At 50.5% G+C, this 10,042-nt stretch overlaps 1 protein-coding gene across 2 annotated transcripts in view; it reads right to left on the reverse strand.

Moving 5' to 3' along the window:
- The window catches only part of NGF (nerve growth factor), a 51,644-nt gene extending 41,849 nt beyond the window's left edge, over positions 1–9,795 (reverse strand). Inside the window, exon 1 of one of the 2 annotated variants that reach the window (XM_068540568.1) lies at positions 9,734–9,795. The gene's annotated coding sequence lies outside the window, so the exon portion shown is untranslated. Of the gene's footprint in view, positions 1–9,572; positions 9,639–9,733 lie in introns of those variants that run through there. The other variant, XM_068540569.1, reaches the window with a different exon arrangement.
- Positions 9,796–10,042: the final 247 nt, after the last annotated feature.

The following is a 10,042-nucleotide window of genomic DNA, read 5'->3' on the forward strand; positions in this document are numbered from 1 at the left end:
TGGCTCAATATAACCCACCTGCTTAAGGAGAAAGGAGCTGGGTATGATGTCACAAATGTCTCTCTTCTGCTATAAATGTTATTTAAAATGTGCAACTGGCCTGGTGACATTAGTTTTACAGGGAATAGTGGGATGAGTGGTGGAAAAGCACGGAGACTCTTACAGAGATGAAAATTATACCAGAACCACGTCTGCCTTCTCCCCTTAGGCCCCCTGCCCTGCAACCTCAAATAGAGATGTCTTAACTGCCTAGAAAGGAGCGTTAAACCTTTGGTCTGGATAGGAATTCAGCATTTGAGGAGATGTCACTAATAATCCTCTTTGAATCTGAGTGGTGAAAATGGGGCCCAGGGGGAGGGCATTTTACAAGAAAAGAGTTGGAATGAGCCCCAGGCGAGCACGGGAAACAGAGGAGGGAGAAAGGTGAAGCTTCCCTCTGAACAAAGAGGCAGCAGTTTGTCATCCTTGATCTGTCTTCAGGGGCTGCGTTAGCCAGGCTCTCAGGAAAACTGGGGCATGTCATCTTTGTGGCCCCTGGTGTGGGTCACTCTTCCACACTTCCAGCTGGAAAGGGGTGGTCTGGGGTCAGTGACACATTAGGGCCAGGTTGAGGACCGGAGTCAGGATTAGGGTTTGGTTTACCTGAAGCTGTCAGCTCCAGGGCCCACGCCAGGAGCCTTTAGGCTGTTTATACCAGGAGCGAAACTGAAACCCTCCACGTTGGGGCTGCCTGGAGCCTCGCTCACGAGAAAATGTTAGGCTCTCTGCTCTGGGCAGGAACTTCTTAAGAATTTGACAATGTCAACATTTTAATGGTATCTTAGCCCTGTTGCCCTTACAAAAATACACTGAGAAGGAAGGATGTGATTTGTGGGAACACAAGCTCCATACAGAGTCACTATACCACCACATTAGGACCAAAGCATTCATCCTGGTCACAAGGCCAGGGAAGGCTGGGATACCCCTCTGATGGTTCTTAGTGACAGGGAGGAGGATGTCTTGGGCCCCTTGGACAATTACTGTCATGATCATGTCTGGGGAACAGAATCACAGAAAGATGGCTATGCAAACATGAAATAGGAGAAAGACGGTAGAGGAAGGAAGGTAGGGACAACGATGAGATATGATTGCCGTTGTTTCTTCGCTGGGTTGGCCAGAGAAACAGCCAACCTCAGGGATAGAAACATCTAGGGAAGTCATGGTTCTGATGAGGTTGATTAGTCTCAAAGAAGAAGATAAAGAAGGAAGAGGAGGAGGAGGGGGTGGGGGAAGGAGAAGACAGATGATGCCAGTGGCTCTTGCTTACTGAGGCCTCCTTGGTGCCAGGCACAGTACCAGGCACTTTATACATCTTTGTCACTTAATCTACACAACAGCCCTATGAGGAAGCAATTAGTCTGACCTTACAGATGAGGACACTGATCCTTAGAGTATTAAGTTACCCAAGATCACACAACTAGGAATCACAGAGCTGGGATTTAACCCCAAGTTTGCCTGGCTTCAGAGCGATGCCCTTTTCCGTACAACGCTGCTGTCTGTGCCAGTAGCTTTTAAACTTTTTTAACCATGACTCACAGTGAAAAAATACATTTTCCATCATGATCCGGTATGCACACATATTGTGCAAATGTATATACAACTAAAATAAAAGTTTCATGAATACTTTCCCTTTCTCCATGCAACGCATATTGATTTTTTAAAAATTTACTCTACTTTCTTTAAAAAAAAAGAGAGAGAGAGAGAGTTGTACTACTTGATTTCGCATCCCCCTAATGGGTCTGTAGTTTGAAAACCATTTTCCTTTCCTTTACTCTATGGCAGAGTAACATTTGAAATGCTTTTCAACTTCCTGCTTGATCTTGTTGCATGCTGGGGAGCATCTTTGCTTTGGAGGCAGGCTGCTAATTATGCACCCTGGACCATCCCTCTGATGAGGGGACATCATTAATCAAATATTTCAGAAATTACAAATATCTGACAAAGCCGTTCACTTGGAAAAGAGTCAGTCCAGGAAACCATCCAGAAAACATAATCGCTGATCTCAGGCACCGACTAGTAATATTTTAAGCAGTTGATGCATGCTTTCGCAAAAGAAACTATTTTCTCTGCCTTCAGAACCTAAAGGACACATCTGCTCTGACGGGGCAGTGCAGTCACCGTCTAACAATAAATGCCCAAGGAAAAGAACAATGCAAGGGGTTGCTGAGACTCTATCACTCCACCATCAAGAATAACGTTGTCTTTCTCAGTTTTTGGTGAGTACACCCAGGATCTGAAATTAGACCGCTTTGCAGTGCAGTTTGTACGTCTCCACCCTGGTTTAGGATTTGGGGGTGATTTTGTTTCGGCAGCTAGGCGCAGGGACAGGGTTGGCTGAATCAGATTTAGATCATGGAAAGTGAGGTCCAGATCAGGTGGCTTCAGCACAAGTCAGCCCTGAGGAGCCGCGGACTCAGTGACTTCACTCCAAGCAATGTGTATGCTAATTGAGAAAACATGTTCCTGTGATGGCCTCATGCAAAAATCCAGATTTATGAATTTTTTTTTTTATTCCTAAGAATTCCTTGAATATTTGCCGTGCGTGTCTATACAGCCTCCCGGAGTACTTTTCCTTCTTATGGAGTCGAGTTGTGTTTTTCTGCTGTTGGCCCAGGTCAGGTTTTTAAAGGGTGGGATTCTGACAGAGCAAGCGGGCACATGGTCTGAGGCAGTGGGGAGAAGCAGGAAGAGGTCAGGAGGGGAGAAGAATAGCCTACACCTTCTGTCCTTCTCTTGGGGCAGGAAAAGCAGTTGAGGCTCAAGTCCTCAAAAAGCAACTGTTCACAAAGCTCAGTGAGGGGCCCTTCTTCGTGCCTCTGGCCCTTTAATGCCCTCTGGACTGGCTAAACCCCACCCACCCAGCATTAAGACAGGACTCAGGCTCGCTGGGCACTGCCAGTGTTCCAGGCTCTGGGCTAAGTAAGGGCTTTCCTGCCCTCCCTCCTCTCATCCTCGCAACCGTCCCCCGAGATCAGCATTATGAGTCCCTTTTACAGATGAGGAAACTGAAGCTTAGAGGGATTAAGTAATGTGGTTATAGAGCCAACGAGAGGCAGAGCTTGCCTCTGAAGCTAGTTCTATCTTGTGCCAGGGCTGCTTTTATACAATCCTACCCGCCTGCAGGACATCCCCTCCCTCAGGAAGCCTCTCGAGAAAGCACCGCGCCATTCAGGCCTCTCTGAGAGCCACACAGCTCGCACTTCTTCAAGTAGTTTCCATTTTGATACTGGTCTCAATTGCTCCAAGTGTGTTCATCTAGATGACAAGACAAAAGAAGCTGCAGACAGATTTTGTTTGGTCTGCACAGGTGTTTTGAAAAGTGAAGACACTGTATATTCAAACTCAAAGTTTTGACTCTTTTGGAAAAGTTGGAAGATCTGGCCACACTGGACCTACAAACCTGCAAAGCAACTGACGGCCTGTCCCCTTCTGATGGGCATAACATCTCTAGTTTACTGCAGTCCCCATCGGCTCATGGCCTTACCTCATTTACATTATCTGATGAGCCTCTCTGAAGCCATTTAAATGTTCACTCTAGAGCCAGCTCCTTGGGCAGGATCATGATTTATATTTATTATGATTCTCCACAGTGCCCAGGCCCCTGGTTAGCATATTAATCAAGATGCTAATTGAGAGAAGGAAAATCAGTCCAGTGGCCTGATGTCCAGTGAGCCTGCCTCCCCGGGGGTGAGGACTGTTCCCCCTTTAACCACAGGTTATACGCTATTCAGCAACAGCTGCCCAGACACTGACCCTTGGGGTGGGAGAGCACAAATGCCCGCCTGGCTGCCAAAGAAAAATTCACCTCCTCCTCTTCCTTCTCTTGTAAACTTGATAAGATACATAAAATCCTAAGGAAACAAGTTGTTGGAGGAGGAGGAGTTGGTTATGCGGGGTAAGGAACTGAAACACTCTTAAAGCTGCCAGTACAAATGGCCATTCGCAAGAAATGCCTTATTTAGAGAGCATTACATAACATCTCTGAGATACAAGTCTGAGGAGAAGTTTGCCTCTGAAAGAAAATTGCAGGAGAATATCCATGAGTTTCCTTTTACTCAGATATCATGAGGCCAAGGTAGTTCAGAAGGTGAAATGTTTGGTTAAAATTCTATCAAAATGAGAATGTTAATGACAGAAGGTCAAAATATAGGTGGGTAGATTCCTAGAGAAGCTTCAGTGCTTCCAGAAAGATTTCTTCTCCTAGTGCAGCAAAGCTTTACACATACAGAGGCATAAAAAATGCAAAGATGACGTTGTCCGATCTGAAGTGAAAAGCACAAAAGGAGGACTCCCTCAGATCAGTACCACGGAGGGAGAACACGGGGGAAGGGAACTCGTGTTTGTTGAGTGCCTGCTCAACTGTGGGCCAGGCCTGTGCTGGTGTCCCATCAGTATCATCCCACTTGATGTGCACAACAGCCCAACAGAGCAGGTCCTACTGTTCTCTCTGTTTCACAGAAGAGGAACACTGGGTACAAGGGACGCCCTCCTGCATCTCTGGTCTCCTGGTGCTCACCTCCTGCCTCCCTGCTCACTTAGTCCAGCTGCCTTCCGGCCGTTAGAGCCCAGCATGACTGCTCCTTCCTTCGAAATCACAATCCAAAGGGAGCCCGCCTCTCTTGGCGTCTCTCATACAATGTGGGAGTTCGTCGTATGGTTATTGACAAGGATGAGGTGGCTGACCTCCAAGCCAGGCCTGGTCAGGTCCAAACATGGGACGGCACTTCTCCAGACCGGACAAGTGAGAAATGCAAGTCACTTTAACCGCACATCAGATCCACAGTGATGGGGGGCAGAGACAGGACCTCCCTCCCCCAACCTGGGCTGAGCTCTCATGGCTTCCAGCAAACGGCCCTCCCTGGGCTCACTCGGGAACAGCGTGCCGCCTGCAGACAGATGACATATTCCACCAACCCTGGCTACTGAAGGAACAGCCAAAGGAAATGGGAAAATCAGCCCATCTGTACCAAACAACAAATACTTTGTGGCTATTGGGAGACGATTCCAGTAGTAGTGGATTGTAACTGCCCTCGATGTGGAATAGCTTCTGTGGGAAGCTTGGGCCGTTCATTCCCACCGACTTCGGAGCTAGATCGTTCCACTTGCAGAGCTCTCCACCTGCAGAGGCCCCCACGGGCAATGCCAGAACATCTCCCTCTGCTTACCCCAGAGGGGAATTTTCAGGGAAACCCTGACTGTCTGACTGACTAATACTACCACTAATAAAAAGACGCTCCGTGTGTGAAAGAGGCTGGCCAAACCTGGCAATTCAAAAAGCACTATTGCTAGTCCCACTTGACAGATTGCATCATCAGACCGGTCTCAACCTCATTTGGGAATCTCCTTAAGTCTCCAGTGTCCATTTTTGGGGGCCTCATTAGGAATCAAATTCAAACTCTGCCAGTTCTACTGCTTTGGTAGTTTTCTCTCTTCTACTGCTTGGGGGTGAGTAGCAAGCAATTATATCCTCCAAAGTCATTGTTCGTTTTAGCCGTGTGCACTATGAATAACCAAATGGTCCTATTTTTTGTCCTCCAGTGAGACCTTGGGGCAGAGGAAAGGATAAGTGAGAATAAACCCAGTGCTACAAGCACCGTCCCTCCAGCGTAGCATTGCTAGCCTACTTTTTCAATCAAATGTCACATTATTGATTCCCATTTATTCTCACAGCTTGGGCACTGTTGTATTAATTTGCTATCAACATGTGCCCATGTTGTATGAAGTGATGTCAGGGCTGGGGAAGGTTCTGCTTCCTTGTTCTCTCATTCAGAGCAGGGACCTCCTGGTGCCAGAGTGTGATCCATTTAGTAAAGGAGAGAAGGATTTCCTCCCAGTGCTGTGGACACCCGGGGCAGGCAGTCTGCCTGTGTTTTTAATAGCATATGGCAGAAAAGGAAGCTGCCGCCATGCTCTAATACCACCCATCCCTTCTCCCCACTCTTTCTGGTTTTCTTTTCATGTGGGTCGTTTGTTGTCACACTCTACTGACAAAAGCAAAGGATTATGCCCAGCGGGACCACAGCCCTGCCAGTGGCTTCCTGGAGCCTGATATGCTGGCTCCTGGAGGATAGAGCCCAGAGCTGGACCTCTGAAGCCCCAACTCAATGATGAAATAATAGATGACCCGAACATAGGGCCTGAAAGAAAAGCCCTTATTGGTAATTGCCAAGGGAGTTCTCAACCGGGAGCAGTATTATCCTTTTAATAAGCATTTAGCCATATATGGGGGGAGGGGATTTGGGGTTGCCACCATTTCTGTCATTTTAGTAGGTGAGGTAGGGATACTAAACTTCCTGCATTACATAAATAGGTCATCCTCAACCAAGAATCATCCCCAAATGCCAATAGCCCCATTGAGAAACACTGGTAACCCACTACCCTTGTCCTGTAGATTGGGAGAGTGAAGGCTGGGAAGTTTAGTGACTAGCTCAAGGTCACAAAGCTACTTCCCTCCTGTCTTACAATTCAGGAAACTACCACAGGAAGTTTCCCCAAAATACAGGAGAAAAATATCAAGAGATCATTTCAGTGTGATTCCTATTGAGGCCAATAACCTATAGAAACTCCTCCAAAACATGGAAAGTAACCCATAGAAGAATAATGAAAAAATCTACAACGCTTTTTTATTGTATGTTTTCATTATTCTCATCTTGGCCAAATTTTGTGGCTCAAGGTCTGTCATCTCAGCTTAAATGGTGACAATTCCATCCTTGTGCACAACCAACCAAAAGGTCAATGACCTCAAAGCCTCAGCTTCTCCAGCTGCATTTCTGCCTCAGGGCCACCCCGATTTCACTGCTATTTGGAGTTAGGATGTTAATGGTCTCCCCACTGCCAGGAAGCAAGATCCCTAGTAAAGGGTTGGGGAAGGGTCTTTCATCTCCATTTACTTACTAGAGACCACCATATGCTGTTCTGTGAAACTGGTCCATCACAGAGTTGATTTCTCCAGACTGGCTGAGCCTGGGAGCTGTCAGTTTAGCTGATGGTTTGCAAGATCAGAGGTGCCAGTCAAAGAAAGAGAAGCCTTCTGAGGACATGGGTTATTTGCTCAGAGATATAGAGACTATATATGAGTCCTCAGCAAGCTTTCCACTGCCTGCTGAGAGCAGAGAGTAGTTTTCCTGCGGCTCCAATGCAGTTGCCACTGAAATAAGGCACTCCACGAATGTGAAGCAGTAGTGTTCAGCACTCATTTAAAAGTAAAGTGTGTGATTTTCTCATCAGTTTAATCTCAGTAATGATGAGAAACTTCCCTCGGGCTCCAGCCTTGCCCTGCCATGCCCTACCCTCCCTGCTGATGTCGGCAGCTGGGGCCCCCTTCCTGGCCACCGCGCAGATTTTTCCATGGAAGAGGAGAGTGTGAAGCCTCATCCCTTGCTCCCTCTGGCCCTCCGGGTAGGGGAGACGTGTGGTGGGTGATAGGAGAAGGTGGGAACCTCACTCCTTGACAAAGGTTAAGGGTATGGAAAGAGTCACCAGGCTGCCCTGAGTAGAGCCAATTTTCCAATTCTCTAGTGGGTCTGGGCTGCTTTGGGGTAAGATGGCTGTCCAGGGATGGCATGGCACCAGCAGCTGGCTGTAAAATCCTCTGAGGTACTCCTACAGTTGTGTCAAAACATGTCTCCCTGGGCCCCAGAGACCTTGGTTTCCCATTCGTGGTGCCTCCTAACATTTTTCCCTTCAAGACTGCCCTTTTTCCCACCTGCGCAAAAACACTGGGAAAAGCGTATGGGGGAGGAGTTGACAGCATGTGATGTTAACCCCAAACCCCTTCAACGACCCAAGTATGAGGAGAGTTCCTCTGTGAGTCAACACCAGCAGGGCCAGTCTCAGCCCCCAGACCACTCTCACTCACCCCGCACCCCCAGTCCTCAGTTGCCTCTGAACCTCTGGGAACATGGCCCATAGTGGATTGACATTTGGGTTGCCCAGGCTGACATACAACTTCTTCCACAGAAGAGACCCTTCCACATCTAATGTAGTCTTTCTTAAGTAGCTCTTCAGAAGGGGAAAGTTTCAGACATTCGATAGGAAATTGTAAACACTGCACAAGAAGAGCTGGCAGGGCCCAACCGCTGCTGCCTTTCTGTATGCTCTGAGAGGGAGAAATAGTCCCCTCCAGCAGACTTAACTGACAGCTTCAAGAGTTTGAAGGCCCTGGAGAGGAGATACTGGTGGGCCCTCCACTTCCATTTCTGAATTTAAGAATGCAGCTGGCCGTGCATGTGTTGGGGGAGGAGGGGGCTGGCTGGCAATGGGTGCGCCCAGAGGATGGAGCCAAGACTATTAATCAAGTGCCCTTTCTCCAGGACAATTAATCAAGTGCCTTTTCTCCAGGACTTCCACTGGCCTCAGAAGACAGAGGGGGCAGAGATACCCAGGAGAGCCCTATTTTGGTTTCCAGCTGGGAACGTGCACTGAGTTTTCCTTAATACCCATAGCACCCAAAGGCTTTGCAGTAATACACTTTAATGCATGAAACACCCATAAATTATCCTACAAACTGTTACAACTTCCAACCTGGAACAACTTGGAAAAACCAGCCTAGCAAGCAGGCTCTTTTTTAATCTCTCAAGTCACAAGAGAAGAGAAAGTTCAAGCAGAATACACCTTCCATGAGAATCTCAGAGGTTTTTTGGTTTTTGTCTTATTTTTTCGAAAGAGAAAGGAGAGTTGAAATCAGAATGAAGCTGCTTGTTTCCGGTGGCTCAAAGATGCCGCTCCTTGACCCCAAGTCCTCTCCCTCCCCTGGGTCTTTGCCGCTTGGACCCGAGGCGCTGCCCGCCCCACCCCTCCATGCCAGCTTCTCCCACACCTGGCGGCAGACAGCTGGAGGTGAGGCGTGAGACCCACGTAGCAGGACCTTCCATGGAGGTCCCTTGGCGAGCAGGCTTCCCCTATCAACCCCTGGGGCCCTCACTCGAGACTCCCAGCCCTCCAGCGACCCGCGGAGGAGCCCAGAGACCCTTGCTCCATTCCCTGAAGCAGGTCCAGAGCCCCCTGCCCCCCTCGTCCCCTTACCTGGGGACAGCGTAGCGCTCGCGCGGGACTCGGCGCACCCCCCCAGCCCGCGCGCGCCGTGCACTAGCCCTCCGCGGCGCAGCCCACCACTCCTGCGGCCCCAGCGCGCTCGCAGCCCGCGCATCCCTCTCGCCACGCTCCTTCGCTCTCCCTCACTTGCGCGCTGTCCCCGTCTAGCAAGTCCCTGGTACCGCGGCGCGGCAACTGCAGGCGCCAGGGTTGCCTCCCGGACTTCGGGCCATCGGGAGATCGGGAACTCCACGACCTGAGAGAGCGCTGCTCCCCACGACTCGCCCGCCCGCCGAGGCTCCCGCGCTCCCGCGCTCCCGCACCCACTGGGGACGCTCCTCTCATGGCCGCACTTCAGCCCGCGGAAGCCTCGGGGGGTGCCCGGAGATCTCGCCAGAGCGGGATCCATGCATACTCTCCCCAGGCGCCCAGCCACGCCGGCCCGCGCCCGTGCCCGCGCTGCGCCCCTCTCGGGCTGGGCTCGGGGCAGCCTGACTCACCGCTGCGCTCCCCTCCGGCTCCCAGCGCTCTCTGCTGTGCCGGAGCGCCGAGCTGCTCTAACACAGGCTTCTTGAATTCTTAGCCCCTCCTCCCGGACTCCTGAGTCACCCACTCCAAATCCTTTCTCCCACTCCAACCCTCCCCGGCCCCAGCCCCGCACCTGCTCTGGCCAGGCGGAGGTGCCCGCCAGTAGGGGATCCTGGGGACGAGAGATCGATCTTTCCCGGGAGGGCCGGCTCGACCCAGCCAAGAAGGGGTTCAGACCTCCAGAGGTCAAAAGGAAACGCACGGGGGTTGGAGGGGCTGCGCGCAAAGCCCGGCTGGCCAGGGATTTTCTGGGGCACCAGCAGTGGGTGCTGATCTCGGTTGCCAACGGGCCGACAAGCTGGGGGTGGGCTGAACCGCCCGGCCCTCCCCGCACCTCCCCGCCTTTCCCTCCAGCGTTGCCTGCAGCCAGCGACTGGAGCAG

Source organism: Eschrichtius robustus, chromosome 3 (assembly GCF_028021215.1).
Source record: "Eschrichtius robustus isolate mEscRob2 chromosome 3, mEscRob2.pri, whole genome shotgun sequence".
NCBI classification, from domain to species: Eukaryota; Metazoa; Chordata; class Mammalia; order Artiodactyla; family Eschrichtiidae; genus Eschrichtius; species Eschrichtius robustus.